At 45.8% G+C, this 26,688-nt stretch overlaps 1 pseudogene across 1 annotated transcript in view; it reads right to left on the reverse strand.

Moving 5' to 3' along the window:
* Window positions 1–26,688, reverse strand: part of LOC309552733 (aldo-keto reductase family 1 member C23-like protein) — a 103,688-nt pseudogene that overhangs the window by 63,932 nt on the left and 13,068 nt on the right. Inside the window, exons 4-7 of the transcript in view lie at window positions 26,198–26,314; window positions 21,760–21,837; window positions 17,627–17,749; window positions 7,856–7,971 (exon numbers count right to left, since the gene is read on the reverse strand). The product of the transcript in view is annotated as an aldo-keto reductase family 1 member C23-like protein (transcript). The remainder of the gene's footprint in view (window positions 1–7,855; window positions 7,972–17,626; window positions 17,750–21,759; window positions 21,838–26,197; window positions 26,315–26,688) is intronic.

The following is a 26,688-nucleotide window of genomic DNA, read 5'->3' on the forward strand; positions in this document are numbered from 1 at the left end:
CTTAGAACAGCCAATACTGGAGCTAGGATCTTTGTGAAAACTCTAGGAGCTGTGGCTAACCCGAAGGGCAGGACCACAAACTGAAAATGACAGTTCTATATTGCAAAGCCTGGAATATAGGCACTTGGAAGATATGCATCCTTGATGTCTATGGATGATAGAAATTCCTCTCCCTGCAGGGAGGCTACAACTAAATGAATTGACTCCATACTGAAAGTATGAATGTTCAGAAACTGGTTTAAAGCTTTGAGATCCAGAATAGGTCTCACGTCCCTGTTTGGTTTCGGGACTAGGTTTGAGTAAAAACCCTTGAACTTTTGGTCCCCTGGGACCTCTATTATCACTTTTTGAGCCTTCAGCTGGTCCAATGCCAGAAAGAGAGACCTTCTTTTTAGGGGATCTGTTAGTAAACTTGACCTTATAAACCGGGGAGACGTGAAAACCTGAAATTCCAGCTTGTACCCCTGTGAAATGGTGGAGATAACCCAGTTGTCTTGGATTGGTTCCACCCAAACCTTTGAGAACTGCCGCAGCCTTCCCCCCACCCACGTGAGTGGGGGCGCCTCTTCACAGAGAGGGCTTAGTAGAAGACTTGGCTGATTTCTGGGCCCAGGGCTTTTTCTGACCCTGCCCTGAAGGCTTGGTTCCAGATCCAGATGGTTGAGGCCGCTGTCACTCTCTGGAAGTAGAAGCACTGGTATTATGAGTGCTGGGGATTTTGAGAGAAGGAAGCTTGCTCTTCCTTTTAATGGGTAGCAGTGTACTCTGAACCCCCCCCCCTGAGATATTTTGGATATTTTTATCCAGATCATCACCAAAAAGGCGTTCTCCCTGAAAAGGGAAGCCAGTCAGTCATTTTTTACATAGTAATTCCGCAGACCAATTTTGTAACCAAAGGATTCTGCGCATATGCACTGAGATCAGAGCAAATCATGATATTTGCCTTATGGAGTCTGTAAGAGCATCCACTGCAAAACAAAGTGCGAGGTAAGTCTGACAGATCTTCAACAGACTCTCCTTGAGAAGGAACTGTCTTGGACACTCGCTTCATACGGTCTTTCAAAGACTGACAAACTCCTATGGCTGCTACTGCTGGTTGTATTGCAGAACCTGCACCTGCAAAGGAGACTTTCAATAAAGATTCCAACTTCTTATCTGCTGGAACTTTAAAAACCTGGGCATTATCCACAGGACAGGTTAAACGCTTGTTAACTGCAGAAACAGAAGCATCCACAGAGGGTATATTCCATTTCTTAGTAAACTTTTTCTCCATAGGATACAATAATAAAAACCTCTTGGGAGGAACAAAAATCCTATCAGGATGCTCCTAATCTTTATACATTTCTTGCTCCATAGCGGATGTATGGAAAATGGCTGCAGACTATGAGTAGGGTGCAATGAGCCTAGAGAGGAAAAAGAGACTTCAGCTGTCTCTAGGGGAGGAAATTTGTATCCAGACCGGACCGTTTCTGTAAGAGACCGAATAAACAATCTCTGGGTCTGAGAGGTAGATATATTCTTCTGACCCCGACTCCCCAGAAGTGGAAACCTCAGCTTGATCTTCCATAGGGTCACCATCAGCTACTTCTTCCACATTCGCTGCCCAATCCTGAACTGAATCAGGGGGTGGCTCAGGTGAGGGAGATCTATCACGTTTCTTCCCTTGAGATGCTGCAATAATACCAGCAATCCTACCTTCAAGGCTGGCCAATGCCACAGCCAAATTGTCCTTAGTGACCTAGGTTGCAGCAGAAGTACTACGAGTAGCTACTACCGTAATGGCTCAGATTGGCAAGATGCCTCTGGCTCTTCAGGAGGAGTAGACACAGTGGAAACAAGGCTAGGACCTTCAAGGCCTGATGGTGACATCACAGTGCCTAATGCACACAGCACTGATTATCCCCAGATGCAGGACCTGTTTGTGCCAGTAACATAAACCCACAGTGACAGAGGCTAGTGTGTCAAAGACAGTTCTTTACAGAACGCGTCCATTTATGCATGTGCGGCGTGGTACGTGGTGTCAACGTGCACGCCTATTGCTTTAGAACACAACCTCTATATGGCGTACGCCTGTACTTAAAGGTGAAGATTCCCTCGCGCACGCAAATAGGTCTACACCATAAACGCGCAATCAAGGCAGAGACGAACATAAGGACGCTTATGCGCCAGGGCGAAAATAACAAACATATGGGGTGAGAGCAGCTTGGGCTGAATCTTGTTTGTCACAGCTGATACTATTGAAGTCATCAGCACAGGGTAAAACACAATGTAAAACAATAGGCAAAGAAACAATTATTTAAATCAAGCTTTGCAACAATCCCATAACAGCCTCAACAAGGTGTAAGCATAATATCCACCTCATTGAGGGATACATATATAGGGGTACATGGTCTGTGTTATTTTTTAAAAGGAACAGTGCATAAAATATTTACAATTTGCAATTATGCCAGCAATTTTTACCTTTAAGGTTTGCTGAATAAGTATATCATTTAAAATGGACTCACCAGTCCTACCGCAGGATTCTGTTTTGAAACAGAAATTTAATCTTCACACACCTCGGCGAGCTTTGTCTTGGCAACCTTCAAGAACTGGTTCCCCTATGTAAGAGGGGCCACGTCCTTGGACCTGTAGAGCACCCTGCACGGAGCGCCTTTGGGGTTTGGTATTCCAAGGATCCGGATGCCAGGGTCCAGCACCTAAGAAAGACAGCATTACAGGCAAAACCTCGTATCTGCTTCCTCAGGCTCAGGTACCATCTTTTTAGTCCATTGACTGTTTAGGATGGATCTGATAGCTTAACCCCTTAGATTCAATGATCTTTGATCAGGGTAAATAGCATAATCTTCTGTCTTCTTTTGAAGAGAAAATAAGAAAAATGTGGAGAGACTCTCCACAGTGACCATCACCTTTAGACACTGGCAAAAAAACTGAGGTACTTCCTGTGTGGGAGGGGTTATATAGGGGGGGGGGGCATTAATTGGGTGGCTATATAACCCATACATTATGATTCGTACAATTCTGTGTCCCGTGATGTACAAAAATAAATATTGGGGTTTTTCTTTCAGAATGGTCGTTCTTTTTTTGTTTATAATGCAAAAAAATAAAAATCGCAGAGGAGATCACATACCACAAGAAATCTCTATTTGTGGGAAAAAATGGACATCAAATGTATTTGGGTACAGTGTCACACGACCGTGCAATTGTCAATTAAAGTAGCGCAGTGCCGAATCGCAAAAAATGGCCTGGTCATTAAGGGGGAAAACCTTCCGGTCCAGAAGTGGTTAATAGAAGCCGGCCTTTAGATTGGCTTTTGCTGAACAGACAGAACTGCACACATATGGAAATTTGGTCAGGTCCTGTTGTACCAGCTGAATTTCGGTACGTGTATACCTAGCTTTAGGCTTCTGGTTGGAGAATGTGGGAGTAGCAGTGCCATGTTGAGATTAATTCTCTCCTCTACCCTCCTTGCCTGTATGTTTACTGTCAGCACTATGCACTGCAACAGAAACAAATTGGCTACTAGTGCTGGACTTTCATTCCTCTCCTTTCCTTTCACTTTTCTCTAAAGTGCACTACCCACTCTTGCCAACACAAAAAGGAAGACAGTGAAAATGTTGTGCCAGCTCCCAAGCAGACTGGGCCATTTGGGCTTAATATTTTGGTGGTATAAAGCTACAGATTTATTAACCGCTTGCCGACCGCCGCACGACTATTTACTGCGGCAGTCAGCCCCCTACAGGCAAAACGACGTAGAGCTACGTCGCTCGCCCACGAGCCTCTAGGGGGCGAGCGCGCACCGCCGGAGGCGCGCTCCCGCCCCCGTTCGTTCACTAACATCCTCGCGCGAGTGACCGGTGGCTCCGATGTCCGCCGGTCACTCGCGATCTCCCGCTGGAAAGGGAGAAAGGCAGACGGCTAATGTAAACAAAGCCGCCTGTCATTCTCCCTGGTGTAACTGCAGAGATCATATGATCCTGCTATGTAGGATTGTATGTCTCTGTGGTTACAACACAAGCCACGCTCCCCACAGTTAGAATCACGCCCCTAGGCAGTGGCGTAGCGTAGGGGGTGCAGGGGGGGCTGGCCGCACCGGGCGCAACATCTGGGGGGGGGGGCACATCCGCAGTGTCAATCTGTCTGTCTGACTCTGACATACACAGTTCACACACTGTCTGCGGCTGCCTCCATCTTTAGGCTGGGAGATGTCCAGCGCGGCCGCCCTATGGCTGAAAATAGCTCGGGTCAGCTAGGGGCGGGGCTGGACTGTGCCTCACCTGTCCATTGGTGTAGGGTGGGGTGGCGTTGAAAGCCAAGCCCCGCTTATGCCGCCTCTCCTCACTGCTCAGTCAGTTTAGCAGCGAGTGAGTCAGCAGCCTGGCGCTGTCACAGAGTGGGGTTTTGTTTTTTAACCACCTCCCACCCGGGCCATTGTAAATATACGGCCGGGTGGGAGTCTCGTCCTTCTGAATGGACGTTCCGGAACGTCCTTCAGAAGGAGAGAGATTGCGCCGCCGCGGGCACGCGCAGCGGCGCGATCTCGATGTGCCTGTGTCCCTCGGACACAGAGCAACATCATTCGGCAGGAGGGCCCTGTGATTGGCCCTCCTGATCACATGACGGCTGTGTCCAATCACAGCCATCATGTAATGTAAATAGAGCCGTTGTAACGGCTTCGATCTCTTCTCCTCCTGACAGATCCTGTCAGTGAGGAGAAGAGAAGAGGATCGGTGCTGCTGCTGGGGTGATCAGTGAGTATTTCTAATTACTCACTGATCACAGGGGGGGTCTGTGCTGGTAATCAGATGATTGATTACCAGTACAGCCTGGGTGCCACTAAGCCACCAGGGATGCCCACCCATGACCACCAGGGATGCCCACCATGGCCACCAGGGATGTCAAGCAGGGCTCAGAGAGCCCCCCAGTGCCCTCCCTATCAGTGTTGCCCACCAATGCCATCTATCAGTGCTGCCCACCAGTGCCGTTATTGCCATCTATCAGTGCCGCCCACCAGTGCCCATTACTGCCCACCAGTGCCGCCTATCAGTGCCCATCAGTGCCCCCCATCAGTGCCGATCAGTGCCCCCCATCAGTGCCGATCAGTGCCGATCATAGCCGCCCAACAGTGCCACCTATCAGTGCCCATCAGTGCCGCCAATCAGTGCCCATCAGTGCTGCCTATCAGTGCCCATCAGCGCTGCCTATCAGTGCCCAACAATGCTGCATATCAGTGCTATCTATCAGTGCCACATATCAGTGCCCATCGGTGCTGCATATCAGTGCTACCTATCAGTGCCCATCAGTGCTGCATATCAGTGCCACCCCATCAGTGCCACCCCATCAGTGTCTCCTCATCAGTGCCTGTCAGTGCGGCATCATCAGTGCTCATCAGTGCAGGAAAAAACATATCTATTTACAAAATTTTATAACCTAAACAAAAAACTTTTTTTTTTTTTTTTTCAAACTTTTCAGTCTTTTTTTATTTGTGCACCAAAAAAGAAAAAACCTGACGGTGATCAAATACCACCAAAAGAAAGCTCTATTTGTGGGGAAAAAATGACACAAATTTGGTTTAGGTACAGTGTTGCATGACCGTGCAATTGTCATTCAAATTGCAACAGCGCTAAAAGCTGAAAATTGGTCTGGGAAGGAAGGGGGTTTAAGTGCCCAGTATTGAGGTGGTTAATCAGCTGATTAGAGCCAGAGGCTCTAATAGGCTTCAAAAAAGGGTGGACTTGGGGCGCAGAGCAGTGCGCCCCGAGCCCACCCATTGTGTGACAATAGCGGATGAAAATTTGCTATTGTCACACGGATCCTCCTCCTGGCCAATCAGGAAGCGGGTCTCTCTGCATTGAAAGGGGGCACGCTGGTCATTCTGCATTGAAAGGGGGCACGCTGGTCATTCTGCATTAAAAGGGGGCACGCTGGTCATTCTGCATTGAATGGGGGCACGCTGGTCATTCTGCATTGAAAGGGGGCACGCTGGTCATTCTGCATTGAAAGGGGGCACGCTGGTCTCTCTGCATTGTAAGGGGGCACGCTGGTCTCTCTGCATTGAAAGGGGGCACGCTGGTCATTCTGCATTGAAAGGGGGCACGCTAGTCTCTCTGCATTGAAAGGGGGCACGCTGGTCTCTCTGCATTGAAAGGGGGCAAGCTGGTCATTCCGCATTGAAAGGGGGCACGCTGGTCATTCCGCATTGAAAGTGGGCACGCTGGTCTCTCTGCATTGAAAGGGGGCACGCTGGTCTTTTTGCATTGAAAGGGGGCACGCTGGTCATTCTGCATTGAAAGGGGGCACGCTGGTCTCTCTGCATTAAAAGGGGGCACACTGGTCTCTCTGCGTTGAAAGGGGACACGCTGGTCATTCAAACTTGTATTTAGATGCATTTTACTTTAATTACATCAGTATTTTCATAACAAACAATACATGTGCTTAGGGGGTAAGGGTTTCTTTAACTAATCTAGTGGAAGAGACTCGAGTGCTAAAATCCCGCGGGTTATGGGGCGCAAATTACTTGCCTTGCCCCGGGTGCTGACAACCCACGCTACGGCACTGCCCCTAGGGATACATTTAACCCACTGATCACCAATAAAGTTAACCCCTTCCCCTCCAGTGTCATTTTTACAGTAACAGTGCATATTTATAGCACTGATTACTGTAGTAATGTCACTGGTACCCCCCAAAGTGTCAAAAATGTCAGTCAAGGGTCCGATCTGTCCTCCGCAATGTCGCAGTCCCGCAAAAAAAATTGCAGATCGCTGTCATTACTAGTAAAAAAAAAAACAATAAAAATGACATAAATCTTTCCCGTAGTTAGTAGACGCAATAACTTTTGCGCAAACCAATCAAAATACACTTATTGCGATTTTTTTTTACCAAACATATGTAGCAGAAAACAAATTGGCCTACAATGTTAAAAATTTTAGATTTTTAAATTTTTTTGGGGGGGAATTTCATATAAAAAAATTTGAAAAATATTGTTATTTTTTCAAAATTGTCGCTCCTTTTTTGTTTATACCACAAAAAGTAAAAATCGCACAAGTGATCAAATACTACCAAAAGAAAGCTCTGTTTGTTGGAAAAAAAGGACGTCAATTTCATTTGGGTACAGCGCTGCACGACCGCGCAATTGTCTGTTAAAGTCACACAGTGCCGAATCGCAAAATAGGCCTGGTCTTTGAGCAGCCAAATCCTCTGGGGCTTAAGTGGTTAAATAATTTGTAAAACCCAACATTTCATATTACTGATGTGCCTGCTGTACCATGAACTTCTATGAAAAAAATGTATCCTTTTCTCTTTGTATTGCTTTCTTTGTTTGAAATTTCTGGTGCTCCTGCCAGTCCCGCTGCTTTCCTATAAATAACTGACCACACTAAGCAGGAGAACACACTGTGGTCAGTTCTTTAGCTATGCTGGGAACTCAGCTTGTTCTCCTCCAATGACCAGACTTATCCTAACACACCCCCCTGCACTGTCTTTCACTGGGAAGCTCAGTGTACTGCTTTTTCTCCTCCCCCAGCTCTTATGCAGCTGAGAACAGAGGGAATTTGATCACTTATAAAAAAGGGAAAAAGGGTATTAATAACAGTTTTTTTTTTATATATATCTATACACAAATGTTTTGCCTTTCATTTCTATTTTAAACTGAATGGGTTGTTTTACAAGGTGAGGGTTTACAATCACTTTTAATGAAGAACAGCAGCATTCGGGAGACACTAAAACATCATATCTTTTACAGCAAATCACACAAAGGGGTCAGAAAATGAGACACTTTGGATTCACTATTAGACTGTTAAAACCTCCTTTACAAAGCATAGCTTACCTTTTAACCAAAAACTATAGTAACTGATCTTACCAAGAAGCTCCAAACCCAATTGGTGATCCTAGTACCCCATAGGCCACAAGAACAATATTATTTGATTTACAAAACTCCAGCATTCCATTCTGATTAAGGTAAGGCTGACATTCCACCTGTCGGTAAAAGGTTTGGTAAATAAACGTAAGTTCTAATAAAGACACATTGCAACATTTTAGTTTGTAGGTTTCACTTTGGCAACATCTATACAGTATGTCAGTAAGTAGATCCCCCTATCTATCCAGAGGGCTAAACTGGAACTTCAGGATTTAGGGTTAGGGATATAACCAATGTTGCTTCAAATAATTGTGAGAAATCCTTTTTCTTTTTCAATAAAAAAAAGTTTGTATAAAAAAAAAAAAAAAAACGGGAACTTCAGCCAACAACATTCTTTTTCATTTTGGTTTGGGTAGAGAATGGTCAGAAACTCATTTAGGTTTTATTGCTGTCTGGGATCTCATCAGTTGTGATTTTGCTTTCTTTCCTTCCTTTCCTAACGGCAGTGTTCATATTATCAGGAAATCCACTTAACAACTTCCCGACCACCCGTCGCCTTTTTACTGCGGCAGGGTGGCTCTGCTGCACAAACCAACATAGACCTACGTCGGTTGCACACAGGAAGCTAGGGGGCGGCGAGCTCCCGCCCCCACTTGGTAGCGGGGAAGCCGATGCAGCGGGCAAGCCGATGCAGCGGGCAGGCGGCTCCGATTGCCGCCTGAAACCCACGATCGTTCCCCGCTGAGGGAGAAGGATGGGCAGCTGTTATAAACACAGTTGACTGTCCTTCTCCCTGGAATAATCATAGAGCCCATGTGATCCTTCTGTATAGGATCACATGTCTCTATGGTCATTTCAGAAGCCACGCCCCCCCCCCACAGTTAGAATCACTCCCCTAGGCTCACATTTAATCCCTTGATCACCCACAGTGTTAACCCCTTCCCTGCCAATGGCATTATTACAGTAACAGTGCATATTTTTAGCACTGATTACTGTAGTAATGTCACTGGTATCCCCAAAAGTGTCAAGAATGTCAGTTAGGGGTCCAATGTCGCAGTCCCGCAAAAAATCGAAGATCGCCGCCATTACTAGTAAAAAAAAAAAAAACAATACAAATTACATAAATCATTCCCGTAGTTAGTAGACACAATAACTTTTGCGCAAACCAATCAAAATACGTTTATTGCGATTTTTTTACCAAAAATATGTAGCAGAAAAGAAATTGGCCTAAAATGTAAAAAAAAAAAATTGATTTTTTTTTTTTTTTTGAGAATGTCATATAGCAGAATGTGAAAAATATACATATTTTTTTTTTTTTTTTCAAAATTGTCGCTCTTTTTTTGTTTATAGCGCAAAAAATAAAAATCGCACAGGTGATCAAATACCACCAAAAGAAAGCTCTATTTGTGGGGAAAAAAGGACATACATTTGGGTACAGCATCGCACGACAACGCAATTGTCCGGTAAATTAACGCAGTGCCGAATCGCAAAATAGGGCCTGGTCAGGAAGGAGGCAAATCCTTACGGTCTTAAAGTGGTTAAAAATGTATGTAGTTTGGGAGTGATAGCATACAGTGCTGTATCTTGGCCTAGGCCAACAAGGCCCAGGCCTAGGGCGGCACTTTGCAGGGGGGCAGCAAAAAAGTGGGCACTGATAAGCTTCACTGATGGGGCTGCATTGATATTCTGTACTGTATTGACATTCTGAGGCTGCAATGACTGCCACTGATGAGGCTGCGCTGATGGGCACTGATATGATACACTGATAGGCTGCACTAATGGCCACAGACGGGGCTGTACTGATGGCCACTGATGAGGCTGCACTGATGGCCAGTAATCAGGCTGCACTCATAAGGCTGCACTGATGAGGCTGAACTTATGGAAACTGATGGGCACTGAAAAACTGGTTGTAGTCTGTGGTTTACAGATAACAGGGTGGGTCATAAACATGAAGGGGTGTGGCCTTTACAGGAAGGGTTGGGTCATATTTAAATTAGGGGGTGCCCAAGTTTAGTCAGGCCTAGGGCAGCACAAAACCTAAATACACCACTGATAGCATAGGGGATAAAAAGACCACTGTCAGGGTTTTCTTTGCGATGTGTGATCCACTGAGAGACTTCCCTTACTTGAGACACAACAGGAAGCGTGATGACATTTATCCTATATAATGAGTTTATCCTAGGTAAGGAAAAAAACTGTTAGGCTAGTTGTTAGTGGGATACTCCAAAATTGAACTATTCAGAATGGATGAGGACTTCTTGCAGCCAGACTGTAGATTCACCTTGCCACTAGATTAATTTTAGGTTAAATCTCTGTATAGAAGACTTGCTTGAACAACTATCTTCAGGATACCCGACCAGTATCCCCTTTCTTTCCACCAACTGACACCCGTCCAGGGCTAGCCTTAGGTGTTCAGGCGCCCTGTGCGAGCTAATCCTGTGGCGCCCCCGCACGCGCCCCGCACATTTTCTTGCACCTTTTGTGCACTTTATTTGACTTTTCTTTTTTTATGATCACTAATAACTTGACCCCCCTTACATTAGAGACACCCCCCTAACATCAGAGAACCCCCTTACATCACAGACCCTCAAAGAGGCCCCCCTTACATCAGGGACCCTCATAGAGCCCCCCTTACATCACAGACCTTCACAGAGGCCCCCCTTACATCAGAGACCCTCACAGAGCCCCCCTTTACATCAGAGACCCTCACAGAGCCCCCCCTTACATCAGAGACCCTCACAGAGGCCCCCTTACATCAGAGACCCTCACAAAGCCCCCCTTTACATCAGAGACCCCCAAATAGGCCCCCCTTTACATCAGAGACCCCCACAGAGGCCCCCCTTTACATCAGAGACCCTCACAGAGGCCCCCTTATATCAGAGACCCTCACAAAGCCCCCCTTTACATCAGAGACCCCCAAATAGGCCCCCCTTTACATCAGAGACCCCCACAGAGGCCCCCCTTACAGAGACCCCCCACAGAGCCCCCCCTTAAATCATAGACCCCCTTAAATCAGAGACCCCCACACAGAGCCCCCCTTACATCAGGGATCCCCCACACAGAGCCCCCCTTACATCAGGGACCCCCCACACAGAGCCCCCTTACATCAGAGACCCCCCCCACACAGAGCTCCCCTTACATCAGAGACCCCGCTACACAGAGCTCTCCTTACATCAGAGACTCCGCTACACAGAGCTCCCCTTACATCAGAGACCCTGCTACACAGAGCCCCCCTTACATCAGAGACCCCCCACAGAGCCCCCCTTATATCAGATGCCCCTCTTACATCAGAGCCCCCCCACACAGAGCCCCCCTTACATCAGAGACCCCCCCCACACAGAGCTCCCCTTACATCAGAGACCCTCCACAAAGCCCCCCTTACATCAGAGCTCCCCCACACAGACCCCCTTATATCAGAGACCCCCACACAAAGCCCCCCTCTCATCAGAGACCCCCCTTACATCAGAGACCCACCCACACAAAGCCCCCCTTACATCGGAGACCCCCTACACAAAGCCCCCCACACAGAGCCCCTCTCACATCAGAGACCCACCCACACAAAGCCCCCCTCACATCAGAGGCTCTCTTTACATCAGAGACCCCCACACAAAGCCCCCCTCACATTAGAGACCCCCTTACATCAGAGACCCCCCCTTACATCAGAAACCCCCCACACAAAGCCCCCCTTACATTTGTTGCAGGAGAGAGAGCTTACTTACCCAGTATGGAGGCTCACGCTGTCTGAGGCCTTTTTTTTCTTTAAACTTCCCGCCCACACATCCCGGAGAGTGTGGATGGGGCAGACCCAGGAGGAGGAGGAGAAGGGGCGGGAGGAGAAGGGGCGGGAGGAGAAGGAGGAGGAGCTGACAATCTCTCTCCTCTGGCGTCCCTGCAGAGAGGAGGAGGGATCAGTCAGCAGCAGCGTCTCTGTGGCTGAGCTGTGTGTAATACACAGCTCAGACTGCAGCAGTAGGAGACCGAGGCACAGCCGCACAGCGGGAGGTAAGCGGCGGCTTGTGTTAACCCTGTCCAGGTCGCGGACACCGCTTACCTCCCGCTGTGCGGCCTGATCATCTGCAAGCTGTGATGGCTGCACGGCGCCTCTGTTGCCCATAGCGCCCTGTGCGGCCACACAGCTTGCACACCACAAAGGCCGGCCCTGCACCCGTCCTCTGACTGTTCTACAACAGGGTGGCCCCCCTCAGGTCTGGTCCCTAGACACGATCCCCTGTACTCACGACACTTTTTTTCTAGGGTCTCCCCCTCAGTTAGCTCTCCTGGACCTCTGGGTTCAGCTCCTTCCTTCTGGTCCCCAGGCCGACCGCCTGTGACCATGTGCCACTGCTACAGAGGAGGAGGCAGCCGCCACCCTCCCTCCAGGACTCTGCTCACCAGCCAAAGATCACAGATTAAGCAGAAAGACATATAGAATTTGCCTGCTGCTCCTCTGATAGGCAGACACATCCAAAACTATACTCACTCTCTAGCACCTACCTAAGAGGGTGCTACAGCGACAAACTTTGGTACTTTAAAATCCCCATAGGCGAAGCTTTAAAAATTTCTACTGGTTACCAGTTTAGAGTTACAGAGAGGGTCTAGTGCTAGAATTATTGCTCTCGCATTAACGATCACAGCGATACCTCACAAATGTGGTTTGAACACTGTTTACATATGCGGGTGCGACTTGCGTATGCATTCGCTACTGTGCGCGAGCTCGGAGGGACGGGGCACTTTACATTTTTTTTTTCCCTATTGATTTTACTTTTTATTTTGAGGACTGTAAACTATGTTAAATACAGTTCTGTAAGTAACACCTTATTTTCTGGCAGTGCCCCTCCCGAGACTAGACTCTGGATCCGCCCCTGGGTCAGGCACTGATGTTGGATGAGAAGGCCTGGTTCCAAGTCTGAGTTCTAATTCATCCCAAAGGTGTTATATCAGGATGAGGTCAGGACTCTGTGCAGGCCAGTCAAGTTCCTCCACCCTAAACTCGCTCATCCATGTCTTTATGGAGATTGCTTTGTGCACCAGTGTGCAGTCATGTTGGAACAGGAGGGGGCATCCCCAAACTGTTGCTATAAAGTTGTCTTGGTATGCTGACACCTCAAGAGTTCCCTCAACTGGAACTAAGGGGCCAAGCCCAACCCCTAAAAAACAACCCCACACCATAATCCCCCTTAACCAAATGATTTGGACTAGTGCACAAAGCAAGGTCCATAAAGACATGGATGAGTGAGTTTGAGGTGGAAGAACTTGACTGGCCTGCACAGAGTCCTGACCTCAACCCGATAGAACACCTTTGGGATGAATTAGAGCGGAAACTGTGAGCCAGGCCCTGAGCTACTGTACTGGTAACATGTCTAAAATTTTAGATTTTCTTTCTCTCTTCTTTCTTTCTGACCAGTCTGTATACATGATGTGATGTAAATTGTACAAATAATCCTAGGCTTTGCAATATAACCATTTTCATATCTACGATCTAAAGAACCCTTGTGTGGGACACCTGAAACCTGTATATTTTTTTTCCACCTTTTATCTCTCTATAATCTATCAATTATTCCTTTTCACTTGACAATAAAGATAAAAAATAGGGGGGGGAAGTACCGCGCTTCAAGGGATTTCTGTGTACTGTACAATTACCTCAGTGGTGATAAATCTAATAGAATAGTAGTGGAAATAATGTTGATAAAAAATAGTGCAATGGATAATAAATAAATAAAATTGTTGTGCGATGGATAATAAATATTCAATGTGATCTATCAGAATAAATACATAAAAAAACTATTGTTATGTTATGTATCTTCCTAAATAAATATAAAAATTCATACCATATAACAGTAAATATTAAAGTGCTCAAATAAAATAATATAATGATCTACAATATAATCAAATCGATAATATAAAGAAAAGTGTATAAATAAATAAAAATATATTAAGGTGCTTATGGTGATAATGTGTTCATTAGAATTACACAGATATATAAATGTGCCAATAAAGTGTTCAGTGTAAATGTAAACCAAGGTCTGTGTGTTTCAAATCCTGGGATAAGGTGCCAAATAATATTATTAAGTGTGCAAGTGTCCCAAAACAACAGAGGAAACGCTGATCTTCCTCTTCCAGCTTGTTTGCAATAAACCACGGGACTTACTTCCGTGTCCTGTAACCTCACGTCCGGTGCTATGCCCTACACGTTACGTCACGATCGCTCACGTGACTTCTTAAGGGAAAGGAAAAGTCCCGCGGCTTATTGCAGTCAAGCTCAGAACGGCAGTCTTAAATGTGAGTTGTTACGATTTTTTTATTTAATACATTTTGGATTGAAAAATACTACACTACATTGGCCCCTTATTTTGAGATCCGAAGCACCACCAGAGGGCCTCTAATCTGATCCAGGAGGATTAGACCATCATCCCCTATATCCCACCATATACATCCAAAGAAGAAGAGGAGGAGAGGAGGAGTGATCGGATCTTTTATAGATCTAAAGGCGCATTACCTGAAAGGTTGAGGTGAGCATGTAGCACACCCATAGGTGAAGAGCACCTTCACCTTCACCCCCTATTTTTTGTCCTTTTAACTGTGCGGTTAGCAGTAATAAGTACAAGCGGCATTAAGGGTATCTACATCTATATCTCTCAGGACAGCGCGAGATTTACACCCATATATATGACAATAAAGATAAATTGCACAAAAATTAGTATTTCCTATGATTACAATGATAACTTCAAATATGTTCTCATTGAAAAAAACTAAAATCCCTTCAATTACCCTTTAATTACCTAAAGCTGAACTATACTGCATCTGAGCACCACAAACCAAAAACACTTTTTTAATGTTCAAAGCAAACTCATCCATCCATCTATGTCTTCATGCTTTATTTTGCTGAGAAATCACGTTGAAAAACACCCCCTAGCATTTCTGTCCGTGGCCATCAGTGTTGCTCATCTTAGTTTAAAAAAGTAATTAGTTACAGTTACAAATTACTTCTCCCAAAAGTTACTGACTCAGTTACCACATTGAAAAAGTAATTAGTTACTCAGCAAAGTAAATGTAATTTTTTTTGGTAGCTGCTGCTGCCTGGACTGGCTGGCTGTTGCTGGTGGTGGGCGGCTGTCTGGCTGGTGGTGGCGTGGCACACTGGTGGTGGCGTGGCACACTGGTGGTGACATGGCACACTGGAGGTGACGTGGCACACTGGTGGTGGCGTGGCACACTGGTGGTGGGGGTCTGAGTCCTCCTGACTTAAGTAACCTTTTTGTTTTTTGGTACCTGCTGGCTGCTGCTATCTCTGGACTGGCTGGCTGCTGGTGGTGGTGTGGCACACTGGTGGTGGCGTGGCCCACTGGTGGTGACATGGCACACTGGTGGTGACGTGGCACACTGGTGGTGGCGTGGCACACTGGTGGTGGGGGTCTGAGTCCTCCTGACTTAAGTAACCTTTTTTTTTTTGGTACCTGCTGGCTGCTGCTGTCTCTGGACTGGCTGGCTGCTGGTGGTGGTGTGGCACACTGGTAGTGGTGTGGTGGCTGGTGGCTGGTGGGAGTCCTGACTCCTGACTGCCTGTGACTGACTGTGATGTTTTTTTTTTTTTTTTGGTACCTGCTGTGCTGGGCTTGCTGGTGGTGTGGCCTGGCAGGCACTGGCTGGCACACTGTTGTCTGGGTCCCTCTGGCTCCATCCTCCTGCAGGCCTCAGGCCTGCCTGTCTGTGCCTCTCTCCTCTTCTGGGCTGGCTGTGTGCGTTGGTGGACTGGTGGTGGTGGACTTCCTGCTGCCCAGTGCCCTGTGGTGGTGGTAGAGTCTATATCTTTTTGTAACTGGTTGTTTTAAATATATATTGTGCCAGTCTGGCAAAAGTCACAAGTGAAGTAGTGGCACTGTGGCAAAATGGCTGGGTCGGATCGCCGACTCGCCACCCGGACTCTATGCCCTCCCTCCTTTTTTTTTAACATAATTTCACCAGTGTAGAACAGCATCATCATATGACTATTGTGAAGGTGATCAGGGATACTGACTGATGACAGCATGTTAAAATAAATTAATACATTTATTATTCAATTTTTTAACCTTTTATTCTTTTTTTTTTCTTTTTTTAAATATTTTTTTTACATGCTTTCATCAGAGTAGTTCAGTGCTACATAGTCAAATGTCTCTTAGTGACACTGTACTATTCTGGGGGGTTGATCAGGATTTATTTTTTTATATTTTGATTGCTGTTACAGCGATGATCACTGTAACAGCAATATTTTGAACTGTAATGAATGGGTTACATTCATAACAGCTGTGATTACTATTGTGTGCTGTGATTGGCCCACAGCTAGCACATGGTACAGGGTGCCATGAGTGAGCAAATCACAGCATCAAAATAATAAGCACAGATGTTATGAATGAAACCCATTCATGACAGTTCAAAATATTGCTGTTACAGTGATCATCGCTGTAACAGCAATCAAAATATAAAAAAAAAATCCTGATCAACCCCCCAGAATAGTACAGTGTCACTATGAGACATTTGACAGTGAGGGAAAAAAGTTCATACAGTGAGGGAAAAAAGTTTTTGATCCCCTGCTGATTTTTTACATTTGCCCACTGACAAAGAAATGATCAGTCTATAATTTTAATGCTAGGTTTATTTTAACAGTGAGAGACAGAATAACAACAAAAATATCTAGAAAAATACATTTAAAAAAAGTTATAAATTGATTTGCATTTTAATGAGTCAAATAAGTATTTGCAAAAAAATTTGCAAAACATGACTTAGTACTTGGTGGCAAAACTCTTGTTGGCAATCACAGAGGTCAAACGTTTCTTGTAGTTGGCTACCAGGTTTGCACACATCTCAGGAGGGATTTTGTCCCACTCCTCTTTGCAGATCCTCTCAAAGTCATTAAGGTTTCGAGGCTGACGTTTGGTAACTCAAACCTTCAGCTCCGTCCATATATTTTCTATGGGATTAAGGTCTGGAGACTGGCTAGGCACTCCAGGACCTTAATGTGCTTCTTCTTGAGCCACTCCTTTGTTGCCTTGGCCATGTGTTTTGGGTCATTGTCATGCTGGAATACCCATCCACGACCCATTTTCAATGCCCTGGCTGAGGGAAGGAGGTTCTCACTCAAGATTTGAAGGTACATGGCCCTGTCCATCATCCTTTTGATGCAAGGAAATTGTCCTGTCTCCTTAGCAGAAAAACACCCCCACCTCCATGTTTGACGGTGGGGATGGTGTTCTTGGGGTCATAGGCAGCATTCCCCCTCCTCCAAACATGGCAAGTTGAGTTGATGCCAAAGAGCTCAATTTAGGTCTCATCTGACCACAACAATTTCACCCAGTTCTCTGAATCATTTAGATGGTTATTAGCAAACTTCAGACGGGCCTATACATGTGCTTTCTTGAGCAGGGGGACCTTGCGGGCACTGCAGGATTTTAGTCCTTCATGGCATAGTGTGTTACCAATTGTTTTCTTGGTGACTATGGTCCCAGCTGCCTTGAGATCATTGACAAGATTCTCCTGTGTAATTCTGGATATTTTTGTTGTTATTCAGTCTCTCACTGTTAAAATAAACCTACCATTAAAATTATAGACTCATCATTTCTTTGTCAGTGGGCAAGCATACAAAATCAACAGGGGATCAAACACTTTTTTTCCTCACTGTACATTGTGATCATGTAATCGCATAACAATTACATGATACTCAAAGCCACTGGGTACCAGAAGCCGCAATCCGGTAATTAAAAAAATTGGTGTGTGGAATAAATAAAATATAAACACATCTACCTGATTGCAGACCGGCTTGTATTTCAGGTCTGGTTTATTCAGGATCAACTCCAACTGTTGTCGGTTAAAATTGGACACCCCGATGGATTTGACCAATCCGGCATCTTTACATTGCTCCATCGCCTAAGCCAAAAGACAGTCAAAAGCTTTATTTATATATATATATATATATACTGTGTATATATATATACAGTGGGTACGGAAAGTATTCAGACCCCCTTAAATTTTTCACTCTTTGTTATATTGCAGCCATTTGCTAAAATCATTTAGGTTCATTCTTCTTCCTCATGAATGTACACATAGCACCCCATACTGACAGAAAAACACAGAATTGTTGACATTGTTGCAGATTTATTAACCACTTAAGCCCCGGAGGATTTGGCTGCTAAAGGACCAGGGGTTTTTTTGCGATTTTTTACTGCGTGACTTTAACGGACAATTGCGCGGTCGTGCGACGCTGTACCTAAACGAATTTGACGTCCTTTTTTTCCCACAAACAGAGCTTTCTTTTGGTGGTATTTGATCACCTGTGCGATTTTTTGATCACGCGCTATAAACAAAAAAAGAGCGTAAATTTTGCAAAAATAACAATATTTTTCACATTTTTTTATATGAAATTCCCCAAAAAAAAAAGTAAAAATCAAAATTTTTTAACATTTTTCGGCCAATTTGTTTTATGCTACCTATGTTTGGTAAAAAAAATCGCAAAAAGCGTATTTTGATTGGTTTGCGCAAAAGTTATCGCGTTTACTAACAAAGAGAAAGATTTTTGTCATTTTTGGTGTTTTTTTTTTTAACGCGTAATGGCGGCGATCTGCGATTTTTTTTTCGGTACTGCGACATTGCGGCGGACAGATCGGACCCTTGACTGACATTTTTGACACTTTTGGGGTTACCAGTGACATTACTGCAGTAATCAGTGCTATACATATGCACTGTTACTGCAAAAATGACACTGGCAGGGAAGGGGTTAACTTTATTGGGAAGGGAGGGGTTAAGTGTGTCCTAGGGGCGTGCTTTCTACTGTGTAGGGACATTGCTATTGGTGTAAAAGCAAAGATCAACCGTTCTACATAGTAGAACGGTCAGATCTTTACTTTTACACAGGGAGAACTGACAGGCAGCTTGTTTACACAAGCTGCTCTGTCTTTCTCCCTTCACAGGAGCGATCGTAGTGTGGCCGGCGGACATCGAGTCCGCCGGTCACACGCACTGACTTGCCTGTGAACGAGCCGCGGCGGGCGCGCGCCTCGGCGGGCGCGCGCCCGCTCGCTATAGGCTCGCAAGTCAGTGACAGGCGAGTGACGTACCGATACGTCACTCTGCCTGGCCGGGGCTGACCGCCGCAGTATATAGTCGTGCGGCGGTCGGCAACCGGTTAAAAAAGAAAAACTGAAATATCACATGGTCCTAAGTATTCAGACCCTTTGCTGTGACACTCATATATTTAACTCAGGTGCTTTCCATTTCTTCTGATCATCCTTGAGATGGTTCTACACCTTCATTTGAGTCCAGCTGTGTTTGATTATACTGATTGGACTTGATTAGGAAAGCCACACACCTGTCTATATAAGACCTTCAAGATCACAATGCATGTCAGAGCAAATGAGAATCATGAGGTCAAAGGAACTGCCTGAAGAGCTCAGAGACAGAATTGTGGCAAGGCACATATCTGGCCATGGTTACAAAAAGATTTCTGCTGCACTTAAGGTTCCTAAGAGCACAGTGGCCTCCATAATCCTCAAATGGAAGATGTTTTGGACGACCAGAACCCTTCCTAGAGCTGGTCGTCCGGCCAAACTGAGCTATCGGGGGAGAAGAGCCTTGGTGAGGGAGGTAAAGAAGAACCCAAAGATCACTGTGGCTGAGCTCCAGAGATGCAGTCAGGAGATGGGAGAAAGTTGTAGAAAGTCAACCATCACTGCAGCCCTCCACCAGTCGGGGCTTTATGGCAGAGTGGCCCGACGGAAGCCTCTCCTCAGTGTAAGACACATGAAAGCCCGCATGGAGTTTGCTAAAAAACACCTGAAGGACTCCAAGATGGTGAGAAATAAGATTCTCTGGTCTGATGAGACCAAAATAGAACTTTTTGGCCTTAATTCTAAGCGGTATGTGTGGAGAAAACCAGGCACTGCTCATCACCTGTCCAATACAGTCCCAACAGTGAAGCATGGTGGTGGCAGCATCATGCTGTGGGGGTGTTTTTCAGCTGCAGGGACAGGACGACTGGTTGCAATCGAGTGAAAGATGAATGCGGCCAAGTACAGGGATATCCTGGACAAAAACCTTCTCCAGAGTGCTCTGGACCTCAGACTGGGCCGAAGGTTTACCTTCCAACAAGACAATGACCCTAAGCACACAGCTAAAATAACGAAGGAGTGGCTTCACAACAACTCCGTGACTGTTCTTGAATGGCCCAGCCAGAGCCCTGACTTAAACCCAATTGAGCATCTCTGGAGAGACCTAAAAATGGCTGTCCACCAACGTTTACCATCCAACCTGACAGAACTGGAGAGGATCTGCAAGGAGGAATGGCAGAGGATCCCCAAATCCAGGTGTGAAAGACTTGTTGCATCTTTCCCAAAAAGACTCCTGGCTGTATTTGATCAAAAGGGGACTTCTACTAAATACTGAGCAAAGGGTCTGAATACTTAGGACCATGTGATATTTCAGTTTTTCTTTTTTAATAAATCTGCAACAATGTCAACAATTCTGTGTTTTTCTGTCAGTATGGGGTGCTATGTGTACATTCATGAGGAAGAAGAATGAACTTAAATGATTTTAGCAAATGGCTGCAATATAACAAAGAGTGAAAAATTTAAGGGGGTCTAAATACTTTCTGTACCCACTGTATATATATATATATATATATATATATATATATATATATATATATATACACATTTTGGTAAATATTTAACATGAACCTTGTTGGACCAAAAGCAGTTCATGCATCCCCACATCCACACAACAAATTTAGGAAAATAGAAAAATGAATACAAATGGGTAAGATTTTCATTTCATGTTAAGAATGTTAAGAGGAGATAGGTTAAGAGTAAAAACAACAACCACCCCCACACCCCCACAGGTGACACTTTGGGATGATTTGCCCCATATCATTTTTACTCCTTCGCTATCCTTAGAGTATTGCCTACTTAGTGGAGTGAACCTGCCCATTGCCCTTTCTGATTCTATAGCTATTTATGAGCGGTACTTCTCATGGATATTTGGTTGCCAATAATTGTTTTTTGGTGCCTTTTGCGCTGTTTTTGTTTCTTTTGTATGTAACTGTGTAAGCCTGGGTATGCCCAATAAGCTTTGTTTTGTACCTTCTAATATAAACAATTAATGAATAGAATCTTAAAAAAAAAAAAAGAATAAAAACAACTAGAATAAATTATTCCCAAAACCATTATACGTTGTAGTTTTAAAGTGTATATATAGCCAGATCATGTTTTATGTTGTTTTTTTTTTTTTCGTTTTGGATAGAGTGTGGAAGGATTAGAACACCTGTCAGGTTTTTTTGGAGTTTATGCTCCCTCTGGCTAGATCTACCTCTCTAACTGTCCCGATCACCTCTGTTAGAGAGACAGAAACTGAGGAGAAATACAAAATGTTACAGTGGTAACCAGAACTAGAGGTCAGGAGAGTGTGATCACCTTTGAAAAAATTGTCCAAGACTGAAATTCCACCAATTTTGTAGACATTTCCTCTTGCTCTCTGGTATGTCTCCATAGAATTGGTGCAGGGACACATTGCATGCCTAGAACTGCCATTGTGCTGTCCTGGGCTTCTAATGTGTCCTTGTGCCTGCACTAAGAAATGGGCTGCTTCTCAAAATACCTGCCCTCAGCTTATCCATTGCTATATATGCTCCAACATGGAGGCTCTTATAGACTGAAGCTGGGACCACACTATACAGAGAAGCCTTGACAAAGTAGTACAGCTCCCATGAATATTTGCAAATATTGTGCAACTAAAACCTCTGTTTTAAATGCAAACCGTGCAATTAGTTTTTATTTTTCTGGCTAGCTGGTAAGTGTGCTGGGAAAAATACTATTTCTTTTGCTCTGTGCAAGATCTTGCCATGTGCACTTTGATAATTCTGGATCCAGAATGCCAAATGTACTCACCTCCCAGGTCTGTCGGAGGTCAACACTGTCAAACAAGAATATACCTTTGTCATCACTTGGAAAGAGGTTGGCTCCTGGCTAAACAGACAAAAAACATGAACACAGTCACCTGTGGTTCAACTCGGATGACCTGGGCTACATTATTTGTAATAAAATATCAAGCAGGATGTTTTTTTATTATGGCATTTTTGCAAATTTTGATCACATTGATGCACAGCCGCAAGTGTTGGACTATTTATTCTTCTTTTTCACACATAATTAAAAGACTAAAGCTTTAATTTATCAACATGTTTTTTTAAAAAAGACCAAAGCATTTTACTTTTAAGGGACCATATTTTGTTGGAGTGGACCTAGCATTAAATATATTTTTGTATTTTTGCTTTCAGTACCCGAATGCTAAAATAATGTGTAACTGTAAGGCCTCATGCACACTAGACATTATCAAAACGTCAGTAGAAAGCCTTAGCTGTAGAAGACGTTTTTCGGCTGTTTTGCAGTAGCGTTTTTCAGCTTTTTTTAGCTGTAGCATTTTTTAGCTTTTTTTTTACCAAAACTATACTCCCTGCTAAAAACTGCTGATAATAGCCTATGTGTGCATGGACACATAGGGTAATATACTGGGGAGTTTACTGGCTGCAGAAAAAAACATCTGATGCCAAAAACAGCAGCTGTAAAAACGCACAGTGTGCATGAGGCCTAAAACTTCTAAGTATTTATCACCTCTAACAGAGATCACAGGACTCACCCTGACAATGCCTTTATCCGTTTTTCCTGAAGGTCGGTTCCATGTTTATTCATGTCTCATCCAGTGTCAGAGTTTGTTCCCTGGGCTAAAATCATTTGATAAGATACCATAATGAAAATGGAAAATAATGTCCTAGACCAAGAATGGGCAAACTACGGAACACGGCCGTATACGGCCCGGCGGACCTTTTAATCCGGCCCGCGGAGCGCTAGATAATTTATTCATTTACAGTGGCGGTCGGTCCTAGGCTTCAGCAAAGGGTGGCCCGGGGTGCAGAGCAGTGCGCCCCAGGCACACCCATTGTGTGACAATAGCGAATGAAAATTCGCTATTGTCACACGGATCCTCCTCCTGGCCAATCAGGAAGTGGATCTAATACTCGCTTCCTGATTGGCTGCAAGGCAAACCCCATGCCATTGGCTGAGGAGGAGGCGGGAGGACTCGAGGAGACGCCAGGGGACTGAGGAGAAGCCGCCGCCACCACTGCTGCTGCAGGTAAGTGCACTGGTCTCGGGGGTGGGGGCCACACTGCATTGAAGGGGGCACGCACACTGGTCTCTGCATTGAAGGGGGCACGCACGCTGGTCTCTGCATTGAAGGGGGGCACGCACGCTAGTCTCTGCATTGAAGGGGGGCACGCACGCTGATCTCTGCATTGAAGGGGGCACGCACGCTGGTCTCTGCATTGAAGGAGGCACGCACGTTGGTCTCTGCATTGAAGGGGACACGCACGCTGGTCTCTGCATTGAAGGGGGCACGCACGCTGGTCTCTGCATTGAAGGGGGCACGCACGCTGGTCTCTGCATTGAAGGGGGGCACGCACGCTGGTCTCTGCATTGAAGGGGGCACGCACGCTGGCCTCTGTATTGAAGGGGGCACGCACGATGGTCTCTGCATTGAAGGGGGCACGCACGCTGGTCTCTGCATTGAAGGGGGCACGCACGCTGGTCTCTGCATTGAAGGGGGCACGTACGCTGGTCTCTGCATTGAAGGGGGCACGTACGCTGGTCTCTGCATTGAAGGGGGCACGCACGCTGGTCTCTGCATTGAAGGGAGCACGCACGCTGGTCTCTGCATTGAAGGGGGCACGCACGCTGGTCTCTGCATTGAAGAGGGCACGCACGCTGGTCTCTGCATTGAAGGGGGCACGCACGCTGGTCTCTGCATTGAAGGGGGCATGCACGCTGGTCTCTGCATTGAAGGGGGCTCGCTGGTTTCTGCATTGAAAGGGGGCATGCGCGATGGTCTCTGCATTGAAAGGGGGCACGCACGATGGTCTCTGCATTGAAGGGGGCATGCATGCTGGTCTGTGCATTGAAAGGGGGCATGCACAATGGTCTCTGCATTGAAATGGGGCACGCACGATGGTCTCTGCATTGAAGGGGGCATGCTGGTCTCTGCATTGAAGGGGGCATGCTGGTCACTCCATTGAAAGGGGGCACGCTGGTCATTGCATTGAAAGGGGCATGCTGGTCACTGTTTTGAAGGGGGCACGCTGGTCACTGTGCATTGAAAGGGGGCACGCTGGTCACTGTGCATTGAAAGGGGGCACGCTGGTCACTGCATTGAAGGGGGCACGCTGGTCACTGTTTTGAAGGGGGCACGCTGGTCACTGTTTTGAAGGGGGCACACTGGTCACTGTGCATTGAAAGGGGGCACGCTGGTCACTGTGCATTGAAAGGGGGCATGCTGGTCACTGCATTGAATGGGGCACGCTGGTCACTGTGCATTGAAAGGGGGCACGCTGGTCTCTCTGCATTGAAAGGGGGCACGCTGGTCTCTCTGCATTGAAAGGGGGCAGGCTGGTCTCTGCATTGAAGGGGGCACGCACGCTGGTCTCTGCATTGAAGGGGACACGCACGCTGGTCTCTGCATTGAAGGGGGCACGCACGCTGGTCTCTGCATTGAAGGGGGCATGCTGGTCTCTGCATTGAAGGGGGCACGCTGGTCTCTGCATTGAAAGGGGGCACACACGATGGTCTCTGCATTGAAAGGGGGCACGCACGATGGTCTCTGCATTGAAGGGGGCATGCATGCTGGTCTCTGCATTGAAAGGGGGCACTCATGATGGTCTCTGCATTGAAAGGGGGCACGCACGATGGTCTCTGCATTGAAGTGGGCACGCTGGTCTCTGCGTTGAAGGGGGGGCACACTGGTCACTGCATTGAAGGGGGCACGCTGGTCACTGCATTGAAGGGGGCACGCTGGCCACTGTTTTGAAGGGGGCACGCTGGTCACTGTTTTGAAGGGGGCACACTGGTCACTGTGCATTGAAAGGGGGCACGCTGGTCACTGTGCATTGAAAACAAGAAAAGATTCCCCTGTGTATGGGACTGTAAATGCCACTGAACACTGTGTTATGCATAAAATATCTTTATTAATACAAAATACATACAATGATAACATAAATCAATAACATCACAGGGCATAAAAATATGCATGCATATGACAGACCAATTACCGAACACAATAGGGGCGCTTAGGAGTACAAGGTGATCGTGGAACCGGAACCGACCCTACGCGTTTCGGGCAAAAGAGCCCTTCTTCAGGGGTCACCCAAAGCTCCAGATACAGTACCTAGTATATCCTTAGCGTCTATCCCTATGGGTTGGATTGGTCTGTCAGCTAAAAGATGGTATTGCTACCATTGGGAGGAATGCCCAAATTCCCACAGGCCCGTTCCGGGGCTGCGAAGTCCGTGAGAGTATGAAAGGAGTAGTAGCATCCGCCCAGAGGAACCAGGGAGGCACCACGATAACCGGCAGAAGAAATTGGCTCAGTATAAACTACTCCCGTGAGGGGGAGAGGGATATATCCATGTAACAACCTGTATTACACAGGAAGGATGAGACCGCAGAGGGTCCAGAATAGTACAAGTAGTAATAATCTTGTATAGGTAAGATCAAGGTGTATGTGTATCTGTCTCCTATCTCGCTATGGGCTTGGCATCCTCTGCCACATGTGCATTGAAAGGGGGCACGCTGGTCACTGCATTGAATGGGGCACGCTGGTCACTGTGCATTGAAAGGGGACATGCTGGTCACTGTGCATTGAAAGGGGGCACGCTGGTCACTGTGCATTGAAAGGGGGCACGCTGGTCACTGTGCATTGAAAGGGGGCATGCTGGTCTCTCTGCATTGAAAGGGGGCATGCTGGTCTCTCTGCATTGAAAGGGGGCACGCTGGTCTCTCTGCATCCATAAAGTTACTGATAGGTCCACTTTAGGAATCTCCTTCTATGTAGGAATCCTAGCTATGCTAAATGCCAACATTTGTATTGGGGTCCAGTCTATTGGTAGAACAATGGGGTAATCTAAAGACACAACTTGTCACGCTACACAATAAGGCTCCGTTCACATGTAGGCGTTTTTGGGGCGTTTTTCTGCTCTAGGATCAGCTCTCAAAACGCCCAACAAGACAAATCCTATTCATTTCAATGGCCCCTGTTCACATCTGAGCGTTTTGACGCTGTTTACAAAACGCCCAACGCTCAAAAAAGTACATGAGCTTCTTTTTGGGCAGATTACAGGCGTTTTCCATTGATCTCTATTCAATCTAAAAACGCCTGCACAAAAATCGCGGTAAAAATCGCGGTAAAATCGCGGTAAAAAACACCGCAAAAATCGCGGTAAAATCGCGGTAAAAAACGCGCGAAAAACGCTACGCTCAGGTGTGAATGTAGCCTAATGCTTACCTTTAATGGTATAGGGAAATGGATAATAAGTAAATCAACATAATCCATCTGAAGAGCAGCAAGAGACCTTTCTACAGCTGAGCGAACAAGTTGGGGCTGGTAAAATGTGACCCAGAGCTGTAAAAAAAAAAAAATGGCATTCGATAAAAGGCATCATCTTATTCCAAAACTACCATGCTGTAAAGTGTATATTTGTGATCACACTATATAGGTTAACATGTAATACAATTTTTTTTTTTTAATAAGTAAAAAAAAGCAGATTCATAACTGTTCTGAAGAAATTACATTTATTTCACAATGTCCTTTCCATTCACACCTGAGCGTATCGTTTTCAGGTGCTTTTTTGGGCTTTTTACAGGTGTTTTTTCAGGGCTTTTTCAGGCGTTTTTTGGGGGCTTTTTTCAGGCGTTTTTTGCATGTGTTTGGAGGAAGGCATTGATATCTAACAAAAACGCTTGTAATCAGCCAAAAAAGAAGCTCATGTACTTTTT

This window comes from Pelophylax lessonae (assembly GCF_965119305.1).
Source record: "Pelophylax lessonae genome assembly, chromosome: 4".
Taxonomy (NCBI): Eukaryota; Metazoa; Chordata; class Amphibia; order Anura; family Ranidae; genus Pelophylax; species Pelophylax lessonae.